Raw genomic sequence first — 12,968 nt, forward strand, 5'->3', positions numbered from 1 at the left:
ATATTGAGACAATCATAGTCACAATGTGACATTCGATCACGGTTGACCATGGTTGGCTATGATTGACCATGGTTGACCATGATTGATATTATAAACCCAAGGGAATAATAAACCCAAGGCATTGATATTATAAACCCAAGGGAATAATAAACCAAAGGGATTAATACTAAAACCCAAAGGGATTATGAACCCAAGGGAATAATATTAAACCCAAGGGACAAATATTATAAACCCAAAGTATATAAACCCTAAGATAAATATTATAAACACTAAAATAAACATCATTGACAATGGTTGACCATGGTTGATTTTCATATTGAGACAATCCTTGTCACAATGCGACGTTGGACCATGGTTGACCATGGTTTATTTTCATATCAACACAATCTTTGTGACAATATGACCTTCAACCATAGTTGACCATGATTGACCATGGATGACCATGTTTGATTTTATAAAACATGGTTGACCATGGTTCACCAAGGTTGACCATGATTTACCATGGTTGACGATGATTATCATATTGAGACAATCTTTGTCATAATGCGACGTAAATTATAAACCCAAGGTATATAAACTCTAAGATAAATATTATAAACCCTAAAATAAACATGGTTGAGCATGGTTGATTTCCATATTGAGACAATCCTTGTCACAATGTGACGTTGGACCATGGTTGACCATGATTTATTTTCATATCGAGACAATCTATCGCAATGCGATGTTGGACTATGGTTGACCATGGTTGATTTTCTGACACCAGCCTAAGTCACAAACACCATAATGATGCAACCTAAGCCGCATATACCCACAGTATGCAAATAAATTGCATGTCACACTATGTGTGTCCCAGGAATTCTCAACATTCCATACTTAGTAAAATCTTCACTTAATCAAGGTTCAAGGCTTCTTAAATAAACTCTATGTGGAAACGTTAGACTTAACTATCCAAAGTCTAAACCTTTGATAAAACTTTAAGTGGAACCTTACACAACCCTTCATAAACTTTGGTTAATTCTTAACTTAACCCAAAATACACTAATCCCGCTTATTTCTATTATAATTCCCGTATAATAGAAATATCTCATAAACACACTTAAACCTTACCTTTCTACCATTCTTCAACCTTTTGCACATATTTCGATGCTCTCCTTAGCACGTTCAACCTCTGCCATCGATCTCATTCCTTAATCCGACGGTTATCGCATCACCCGATCGCTTAAAAAACTTAGCCGATCTCTGCTGTTGATCTATCTCATCCGATCCAATGGATATCATGTAACCCACTCGCTAACTAGCCTGACATATCTCCACCATTGATCGGCCCCACTCAATCCAACGGCTATCACGCAATCTCGTGCAAATATTTTCACGATAGATATCAGAATGGAAGCACACGAGAAAAGTGGTTTTCTCTCTCCACCATTTGTTACGTGTCAGCCTCTAAGCTTAATCTTGTGAAATTTTAAAAGACTGCTTACCACCTTTAGGGTGTGCGAGAAACTACTTACCCCTTGTGAGACCGCTTCATCCTTCTTCGAACACGTGGGTTTAATCTCCACTGTCCATCTTCTTTACTTTATTCTGTGCGACTTAATCTTAGTCGTCTATCTCCCTCACTCTCATTCGTTGATCTGGCTGATCCAACGACTGTGCTCCGCTGCTACGTTCTTTTGTATTTTACTGTGTAATAGCCATTCGTTCATCTTTCTGCCTGTGTATTTGCTTACGCCTTACGATTTTCACTTGTCCTAATCTTGATCTCTTCTCGGGCCTTTACGCTTCCTTCGTAAACCTTTAGGTTTTTAGGAAACCTTAGAGTTATTCCTTTGCTATGAAGGTTTTCTCCAATACTGTGTGTGTGAAACCACATAACACACTCCCTTCTGCACCTCTTCTCTAGTTCTGCACACCTACAACCTATGTTACGTAGAATTACTCTAGATCACACACAACTTATAATTCAATTAATCAACACATCACACAAACTTAGAATCGAGTTACCTGTATTAAATAACAAACATTTACACAAGAATTTCTTCCTCGACCTGATCTTCTATATCAATGGCCTTTCTTTTCCTTGCCCATAGGCTTAACTGATTGACTGACTCTGTCTCTCTACCTTTATACTTTTCTACTATTCATTTTAGCCTTACATTTATACAAAATGTTTTTTTTAACCAATTCTGGTTCAGATCCTTAATTCGTTGAACTAAATCCTGAATATCCTCTAAGTCCACTTTTAACTCTGGTAATCCTTAAGAATCCTCTCTAGTTCCACGAATCATGACACTACTTTCTAGTCTAAGTATTACAATTGGTTTCCAACTCTCTCGTCATCACTCATCATCACTCATGTTCTCCTACATTTGAGAGAACTTACAAATATCCTCACAATATTTAATTAATTCCTATTCTAATCACTCAAAACATTAATAATTACATACATAGGAATCCAACTTCCTTGAAAACGCAAGACCCCCTAAGTTAACTAGAACATAATGAAATTGCTGAGCTCTATGCTCCTGCATCAGACTCCCAAGGTTAAAATAATCATGATCTCCTGATCATGTGCTTCTGACCTTTGTCTTCCTGGATCCCATACTTTGTTCTATAATTTGTCTTTGGTTGTTGTTTTTGTTCTCCAGGTTTCCACACTTTATGCTGCATTGCCCCACTAGCTATGCTCTCACAGTCTGCTGCTGTCTTTCTCTTTCTGTTGCTCCTTGGCCTTCTTATTGTTGTTTTATTTTGCCGCTCCTTCATCATCAATCTTATTATTCTTTCAATCTCTATGTACAATTTATCTTCTGAATGATAATTACTTTGCCATTTGTTGTTGTACTCTGTCCACTCATCTTCAAACTGCTATTTTCTGTCTTCTCCTTGAAGTTGTTGGATTCTTACTACCGCCCTTTCATCCTTACCCTCTAGTTTCTTTCCAAACAACCTCTATTCAATATCAGCAAATTTACTTTCAAAAAGTAAATTGTCCTCCTATTTCCTTTGTACTTGATTCCCCTCAAATACATTACTATGTTGTTCATTAGTTCCAACATATTCTCTTTCTTCTTCTTTGAAAACGCTCAGTAATTGTCCTTCACTTTCTTGACTGATTCGGACAATCAGTTTAACTTCTTCAAGAATGGTATTTTCATGCCTTTCTTTTTCCTCATCAGGATGTCTGATCTGGAAACTTCCAGTCTTCTTCAGTTCTAAAACTGACTCTTCAACTTGAATCATGTCTATCTCATTTTCATCAAATCCTGTAATCATAAAACAATTATCAAAATTAAAAATATAAGGCCTCATTACCTTTTCCTTCTCTGGCAACATCTCAGTATGATGCCGTGAGTTTTCCTTCAATTCCTTTCTCAACACATCAGTATGTTGATTTAAACTCTCCTCCATATCATCTGTTTCAATGATATCTCTCTGTCCTGGTTCACAATAATGAACTCCTCCTTCTGTAATGTCAATTTGTTGAACTTTCATTACCATCCCCTTTTCCTTATGATTGTCATTCATGACAATTTCTTTGTCTTCCTTTTTCAGCAAATTATCCCGAGTATACATCCTCTGCTTTTCCAACTTCCTTCTTTGAAAGTATAATTTTCCATATAAATCAATAATTTCAATTGGAGTAAAATTTGGAAATTTCACACAATTTTCCATACCTTCCTTTGTTATTGACAAATCACTAGATATCCTTTCTCCCTTTGCTAAATCTTTTGTATAGTCTTCTTCTTTCTTAAATTTTGTGATTGTCTTTTCTTTGTCTTGAGACAAATCTGCCTCCCCTTCTTCTTCAATACATTTTTCCTTGTTGTTTCTTTGTAACCCTTCTTCAAGAGTTCTTGTCTCATCATCTGTAGTAATATTCTCCTGCATTTGTTCTTCATCAATAACATTAATCAAATTCATTAGATTACCTCTCTGAGACAATATTCCTTCATTCTTCATTAGAATAAGATCTTGATCTTCCATCTCTATGATAGCTTCAAATGACTGTCTTCTCTCATTAAGTAACTCATCCATAGACTCTTTCTCCAATTGAGTTGCAAACTCAACTTCATGGAATGAAAAACAATCATCCCAATTTCCTTCGGGTTCACAAAAGACTCCTTGATCATAACAATGGTCATTAGTAGTCTCTATAGCAACACATTCCTTATTTAGTACCATACCTGCATTCACAGACAAACTATAAGTTTTAAAAATATAAGACCTTATGGTCTCACTTGATGCTTCAGTCATCATATCTCCTTGTTGTCTTGAATTCTCACAATAATTCATAAGATCTTCCACAGATCTCCAGTCTTCATCTTTACCTAGAACTTCACCATGTTCTGCTTCACAAATGGAAACTTCCATTTCCAACTCAGCTTCTTTGAGTTCTTCCACCAGCCACTTCACTTTCTTTTGTTGTAGTCTTCTCTGTAACTCAAACCACTTCACTGCGTTTTTCCTCAAGACCTAACCTTGTCTTTGGTTTTCCTCTAGTATCATCCTTAATACATTGAGTTGTTCTTTTAACTCTGCAATCTCCTTGTCACACTCCTCTTGACTCATTCTCTTTCCATTTGCCTTGGCATCCTCCTTCTTCACTTTTCTTCTGCTGTGGTCTTCCTCAGAACCTCTGTTATCTCTGTTATGACTATCAGTAGTCATCTTCTTCTCTATCTTCATGAGTTCCTCACTTATTTACTATGAGATGTACTAAAGCCTCTGCAACAGCAAGTTCTTCCTGCTGCCACTTACCTCACCAAGCTTTCATCTATACTTGGTATTTTGGCAAGCACTTGGTTCTCTATCTATGGAACCTCTTTTAAGCACTTCTCTCTGCTCCTTCTAGGCTTCAACTCATCTGCACCTTTTAAGAACACAATTGTCCTCTTGTATTTCAATCACAAATGAAATACTAGGTTCTGACCACCTCTTCTTTCACTCAGAAACTCTTACCAGCTTTCTTCATCCCTTAGCAATTCTACCCACATCCTCTGTGGAATTGTCTTTATGATCTTTCTGTGAGCTGCAACAAAACCTCTGCAGTAACAAGTCTCCTTCTTGCTACACATGCCTCACTAAGCTTCTCTCCTCTGAGCTCAATCTTTTGGCATCTCTCTAGTTCTCTCCTCTGGAACCAATTGAGCACTCCTTGCTCTAGGTTGTTGCAATCTTCTCACCTGCTATCTTCAAGACCTCTACATGATCTTGTTCTACCATTCACCTGCACTTTGAATGGATTATTCTTTGTTTCCTTTGCATTTGCAAATTCTGCTACACTTTATCTCTGTGTGCCTACTGTTTGTCAGATTTAAAATCTAATCTCCTTTCACCTGTATACACCTTCAAAACATAACTCTATTCTAAGTTTTCTCAAATAATTCTTACGTGCAGAAGTTCCTTGTTCGGCTCTCATACCAAATGATGCCAACCTAAGCCACAAACACCATAATGATGCAGCCTAAGCCGCATATACCCACAGTACGCAAATAAATTGCATGACAGACTATGTGTGTCCCAAGAATTCTCAACATTCCATACTTAGTAAAATCTTCACTTAATCAAGGTCCAAGGCCTCTTAAATAAACTCTATGTGGAAACGTTAGACTTAACTATCCCAAGTCTAAACCTTTGATAAACCTTTAATTGGAACCCTACACAACCCTTCATAAACTTTGGTTAAGTCTTAACTTAACCCAAAATACACTAATCCCGCTTATTTCTATTATAATTCCTGTATAGTAGAAATATCTCATAAATACAGTTAAACCTTACCTTTCTGCCATTCTTCAACCTTTTGCACATATTTCGATGCTCTCCTTAGCATGTTAAACCTCTGCCGTCGATATCATTCCTTAATCTGACGGTTATCGCATCATCTGATCGCTTAACAAACTTAGCCAATCTCCACCATTGATCTGTCTCATCCGATCCAATGACTATCACGTCACCCGCTCGCTATCTAACATGAAAGATCTCCATCGTTGATCAATCTCGCTCAATCCAACAGTTATTGTGCAATCTCGTGCAGATATTTGCACAACTGGTATTAGATTGGAAGCACGCGAGAAAAGTGGTTTTCTCTCTCCACTGTTTGTTACGTGTCAGCCTCTAAGCTTAATCTCGTGAAATTTTAAAAGACCGCTTACCACCTTTAGGGCGTGCGAGAAACTACTTACCCCTTGCGAGAATGCTTCATCCTTCTTCTAACATGTGGGTTTAATCTCCGTCATCCATCTTCTTTACTTTATTTTGTGCGACTTAATCTTAGTTGTCTATCTCCCTCACTCTCATTCGTTGATGTGGTTGATCCAACAACTATGCTTCGCTGCTACGTTCTTTTGTCTCTTACTGTGTAATAGTCATTCGTTCGACTTTTTGCCTGTGTATTTGCTTCCGCCTTACGGTTTTCACTTGTTCTGATCTCGATCTTTGCTCGCGCCTTTACGCTTCCTTCGTAAACCTTTAGGTTTTAGGAAACCTTACAGTTATTCCTTCGCTGTGAAGGTTCTCTCCAATACTGTGTGTGCACAACCACGTAACACACTCCTCTTTGCACCTCTTCTTTGGTTCTGCACACCTGCAACCTATGTTACACATAATTACTCTAGATCACACACAACTTATAATTCAATTACTCAACACATCACACGAACTCAGAATCGAGTTATCTGTATTAAATAACAAACATTTACACAAGAATTTCTTCCTTGGCCTGATCTTCTATATCAGTGGCCTTTCTTTTCCTTGCCCGTAGGCTTAACTGACTGACTGATTCTGATTCTCTACCTTTCTACTTTTCTACTATGCCTTTTAGGCTTACATTTATACAAAAGGTTTTGTTTAACTAATTCTGGTTCAGATCCTTAATCTACTGAACTAAATCCTGAATATCCTCTAAGTCCACTTTTAACTCTAGTAATCCCTAAGAATCCTCTCTAGTTCCATGAATCATGACACCAATTTCTAGTCTAATTATTACAATTGGTTTCCAACTCTCTCATCATCACTCATCATCACTCACGTTCTCCTACATTAGAGAGAATTTACAAATATCCTCACAATATCTAATTAATTCCTATTCCAATCACTCAAAATATTAATAATTACATACATAGGAATCCAACTTCCTTGAAAACACAAGACCCCCTAAGTTAACTAGAACATAATGAAATTGCTGAGCTCTATGCTCCTGCATCATTTTCATATTGAGACAGTCATTGTCACAATGTGACATTCAACCTTGGTTGGCTATGATTAACCATGGTTGACCATAATTGACATTATAGACCCAAGGGAATAATAAACCCAAAGTATTGATATTATAAACCCAAGGGAGTAATAAACCTAAGGGATTAATACTAAAACCACAAGGGATTATGAACCCAAGGGAATATATTAAAACCAAGGGAATAATTTTATAAAATGAAGGTATATAAACCCTAAGATAAATATTCTAAACTCTAAGATAAACATGGTTGACCATGGTTTATTTTCATATCGAGAAAATCCTTGTCACAATGCGACATTAGACCATGGTTGATTTTCATACCAACACAATCCTTTTGATAATGTGACGTTCAACCATGGTTGACCATGATTTCATGGATGACCATCTTTGATTTTATAAAACATGGTTGATCATGGTTGACCAAGGTTGACCATGAATGACCATGGTTGATGATGATTATCATATTGAGACAATATTTGTCATAATGAGATGTTGGAGCATGGTTGAGAAAATGATTTATTTTCATATTGATATAATCTTTGTCACAATGTGACGTTGGACCATGGTTGACCACGATTGATTTTATAAAACATGATTAACCACGGTTGAGCATGGTTGAATAATATTAAACCCAAGGGACTAATATTATAAACCCAAGGTATCTAAACCCTAAGTTAAATATTATAAACACTAAAATAAACATGGTTGACCATGGTTGATTTTCATATTGAGACAATCATTTTCACAATGTGACATTGGACCATGGTTGAGACAATTATTGATTTTAATATTAAGAAAATCTTTGTCACAATATGACATTGGACCATGGTTGACCACCATTGATTTTATAAAACATGGTTGACCCTAGTTGAATAATATTAAACCCAAGGGACTGATATTATAAATCCAAGGTATATAATGTAACACCCTCCTCCCACATCTACCCAAGTAACCAACCAACCAAGGTAAACATGTGATGAGAAGTTACTATGTTATGATTTGACCTCCTAAGTCATCTTAAAGAAGTGGAATCGATGGAAACACACCATACAAACCTTCCACATCAACAACTGATCCAGGTGGATGTTGGTGGCCACCCACCTATCCCGTTTGGACCCCCACAACTGTCTCTGTCAGCTTTTTCAGTTTCCTAAATTGTAGCAAAATTTACTATTTTTACCAGTTTTTCAGGTCCTGAACTTCCGGAGCCGTTTTGAGGCCCTAAACGACATTTTTTTGGGAAATTTGGGGGCAACATGGGTCCATTGACCGATGTTTCCCTTCCCAAAGTGGTAGTGCTCAGATAGATCTTTCTAACGAGCTATTGTACGCGTCAAACGGAGATTGTATGCCAAAGTTACGACCCCGGGAAATTGATGTACCAATTTACCCAAATGGGGCCCAAAATTTGGCGTTTCATCTTCTAGGGTTAGGTTTTGGGATGTGAATGGTTTTCCATTGTTTCTCAACAATAAATAGGCCTTCGAGCCTCATTGTAACATAGTTCAGAGGCATGTAGCCACCACATCTCTTCTCAGAGATAAGCTACCATCGCCATAGCTGGTTTATTTCCATTACTATTTGTAAGCATATTTTAGTATTTTGCATTAATGAAATGAAGTATTATTTCCGCTTCATATATGTGTTTATGGTTATCTCTGTAATTTTTTGTGTTCTTGTTTAAGTCCGGATCAGTGGTATTAGAGCGGTTTGCTTTTTCTCTGTTTTTCTTTGCATGTCCCCAACGAGGTCGGTATATAAGGAGTTAGGGCTTGAACTGGTTGAACATTTGCAAGACCAGCCTCACAAATCTCGACAACTTCTCATGGTGGATGAGAAGAAAGATGAGGGGGCAGGAGATCCTATCAAAATCTTGCTCGAAGAAGCCCTCAAGCGACAGAGGAACGCGATGATGGATAGCTTTGCGTAGATCCTTCAGCGGCTACTTAGAGGCGACGCATCGACTTCCAACAGCTACTCTGGAAACGCCACACCATTTAAGATACAAGTTAATTTGAAATCCCCATCTTCGAGGGTCAAATAGACACAGATGCCATAGATAAATGGTTAAATCTACTAGAGGGTTATTTTTCTGTTCATGAATTTTCAAGTCGGGAAAATATTGTTTTCGCTCCTCTCAAAGCAGTGCCCCACGTCAAGGATTGGTGGGAAACCTACTGCGAGCAGAAGGATGAAAGTACAGGCTCACTGTTTTCAGCCACACCCACTTGGAATGACTTCCGGGATGCCATCAAGGAGCTGTAATACCCTGTCAAAAGCTATGAAGACAAATATATCAAATGGACCACACTACGACAGGGATGAGACCAAGATGTGCCAGAGTTCACAAACATTTTTCATACCCTTCACACACAGTTGGGTATCAAAGATTCTGAGCCACATCTGGTACTCAAATACCGTGGCTGCCTACACAGATACATCCAGGAAGAGATGGAGTTCCTGAACATCTCCTCGCTCGGCACGGCGTACCAATACGCTGTCAAAATCGAGCAAAAGTTCAAACAGAAGAAGCGAGACTTCAGATCTGCAAATCCGAAGACCAAAGGACAAAGCCAAGGTGGGGTGACCCAAGACAACCCGTCGAAGCCGCAAGAAAAGAACAACACCACGAAGTCAAAGAAGGACACAGGAAAGTGGTGTGAGTTCCACAAGAGTCCCACTCATAACACAAGTGAGTGGTGGACCAAGCAGTCACTGGTGGCCGCGTTGAAGGCTTCAGAATCATATGCATATTCTAACCCTAAGGCAGAACCCGACAAGGGGAATGGCAAAGGGAAGCAGATCATTGATGCGGAGCCAAGTGTCACTGTTGCCACTACCAAGATTAAAAAGAATGAGCCCGAAGATCCAGAGGAGGGAGAACATCTTTTCCACTCACAAATGTGGGTGAAGGGTTCGCCGCTGCCATTCATTGTCGACAGTGGCAGCCAAAAGAACCTCGTTTCAGCAGAGGTCGTGAAGTGGTTGGGCCTACTGACTACACCACACCCATAGCCGTATAGCCATATAGTATCGGGTGGCTTCATGAAGGACGAGATCTCAAAGTTCGCCAGCAGTGCCACCTTCCCTACAGCATCAAGCCCTTCACAGACGAAGTATTGTGTGATGTTACACATCTGGATGTTTGTGATGCACTATTAGGCCAGCCATACTTGTGGAGGCGACATGCTGTGTATGAGTCAAGGCCTTGCGCTATCATCATTTATTTGGGTGATTCATTATATAGGATACCGGAGGTAGCCCCACCTACCGCCACCTCTTTGATCACTGCTAAGAAAGGCAGCAAACTCATCTCCCAGACCAGGAAATTCATTTGTTTGGTTCACTCCCAAAGTAAGGGGAAGATCATCACCACATCCATGAGACCCGCGAAGGGTTCCTCCAAGCAGCAGCAGCAGCAAAGGGATCTAGTCATGAAAGAACACATGAACAACTTCTCCTCACCCACAGGGGTACCACACAAGTTTCAGGTGGGCGACAAGGTTTGGTTACATCTGCAGAGACAACGCCTTACCAGAACCCATCAGAAACTCAGACCACTCCGACATGGTCCTTACACCAGTACCAAGGCTACGATCAACAATGCTTTGAAGCACAACATTCCTCCATTCCTTCGCTTGTGCCGAGTGTTCAATTTGGACTGTCGTCGACCATGCTTCCCAACATTTCTGGACACATCAGAGATTGCAGAACAGCTCACCAAAGACCCAGCTCAGCAAAAGCTTCCTCATCTCATGGAGGAACTCAACGCAATGGGGACCATTGCTTCCTAAGGGGGGAGGAATGATCCAGGTGGATGTTGGTGGCCACCCACCTATCCCATTTGGACCCCCACAACTGTCTCTTTCAGCTTTTTCAGTTTCCTAAATTGTAGCACAATTTACTATTTTTAGCAGTTTTTTGGGTCCTGAACTTCCGGAGCCATTTTGAGGCCCTAAACGACATTTTTTTGGGAAATCTAGAGGTAACATGGTTCGTGGACCATTTTTCCCTTCCCCAAGTGGTAGTGCTCAGATATATCTTTCCAACGAGCTATTGTATGCGTCAAACGGAGATCATATGCCAAAGTTACGACCCCGGGAAATTGATGTACCAATTTACCCAAACGGGGCCCACAATTTGGCGTTTCATCTTCTAGGGTTAGGTTTTGTGATGTGAAGGGTTTTTCATTGTTTCTCAACAATAAATAGGCCTTCGAGCCTCATTGTAACATAGTTCAGAGGCATGTAGCCACCACATCTCTTCTCAGAGATAAGCTACCATCGCCCTAGCTGGTTTATTTCCATTACTGTTTGTAAGCATATTTCAGTATTTTGCATTAATGAAATGAAGTATTATTTCCGTTGCATATATGTGTTTATGGTTATCTCTGTAATTTGTTGCATTCCTGTTTAATTCCGGATCAGTGGTATCAGAGCGATCTGCTTTTTCTCTGTTTTTCTTTGCATGTCCCCAACAAGGTCGGGATATAAGGAGTTAGGGCTTGAACTGGTCAAACCTTTGCAAGATTAGCCTCACAAATCCCAACGGCCTCCCATGGCAGATGAGAAGAAAGATGAGGGGGCAGGAGATCCTATCAAAATCTTGCTTGAAGAAGCCCTCGAGCGATAGAGGAACGCGATGATGGATAGCTTTGCGCAGATCCTTCAGCGGCTACCCAGAGGCAACGCATCGGCTTCCAACAGCTACTCTGGAAACGCCACACCATTTAAGGTACAAGTTAATTTTGAAATCCCCATATTCGAGGGTCAAATAGACACAGATGCCGTAGATAAATGGTTAAATCTGCTAGAAGGTTATTTTTCTGTTAATGAATTTTCAAGTCGAGAAAAGATTGTTTTTTCTCTTCTCAAAGCAGCCCCCCACGTCAAGGACTGGTGGGAAACCTACTACGAACAGAAGGATGAAAGTACAGGCTCACTCTTTTCAGCCGCACCCACTTGGAATGACTTCCGGGATGCCATCAAGGAGCAGTACTACCCTGTCAAAAGTTATGAGGACAAATACATCAAATGGACCACACTGCGGCAGGGACAGGACCAAGATGTGCTAGAGTTCACAAACATTTTTCATACCCTTCACACACAGTTGGGTATCAAAGATTATGAGCTACATCTGGTACTCAAATACCGTGGCTGCCTACACAGATACATAAGAGATGGAGTTCCTGAACATCTCCTCGCTCGGCACGGCGTACCGATATGCTATCAAAATCGAGCAAAAGTTCAAACAGAAGAAGCGAGACTTCGGATCTGCAAATCCGAAGACCAAAGGACAAAGCCAAGGTGGGGTGACCCAAGACAACCCGTCGAAGCTGCAAGAAAAGAACAACACCACGAAGTCAAAGAAGGACACAGGAAAGTGGTGTGAGTTCCATAAGAGTCCCACTCATAACACAAGTGAGTGGCGGACCAAGCAGTCGCTAGTGGCTGAGTTGAAGGCTTCAGAATCAGATGCATGTTCTGACCCTGAGGCAGAACCTGACAAGGGGAATGGCAAAGGGAAGCAGATCATTGATGCGGAGCCCAGTGTCATTATTGCCACTGCCAAGATTCAGAAGAATGAGCCTGAAGATCCAGACGAGGGAGAACATCTTTTCCACTCACAAATGTGGGTGAAGGGTTCGTCGCTGCGATTCATTGTCGACAGTGGCAGCCAAAAGAACCTCGTTTTAGCAAAGGTCGTGAAGTGGTTGGGCCTACTGAATACA

This window comes from Pinus tabuliformis, chromosome J (genome assembly GCF_031772625.1).
Source record: "Pinus tabuliformis cultivar Carrire ecotype Pingquan chromosome J, CPIR1, whole genome shotgun sequence".
NCBI lineage: Eukaryota > Viridiplantae > Streptophyta > Pinopsida > Pinales > Pinaceae > Pinus > Pinus tabuliformis.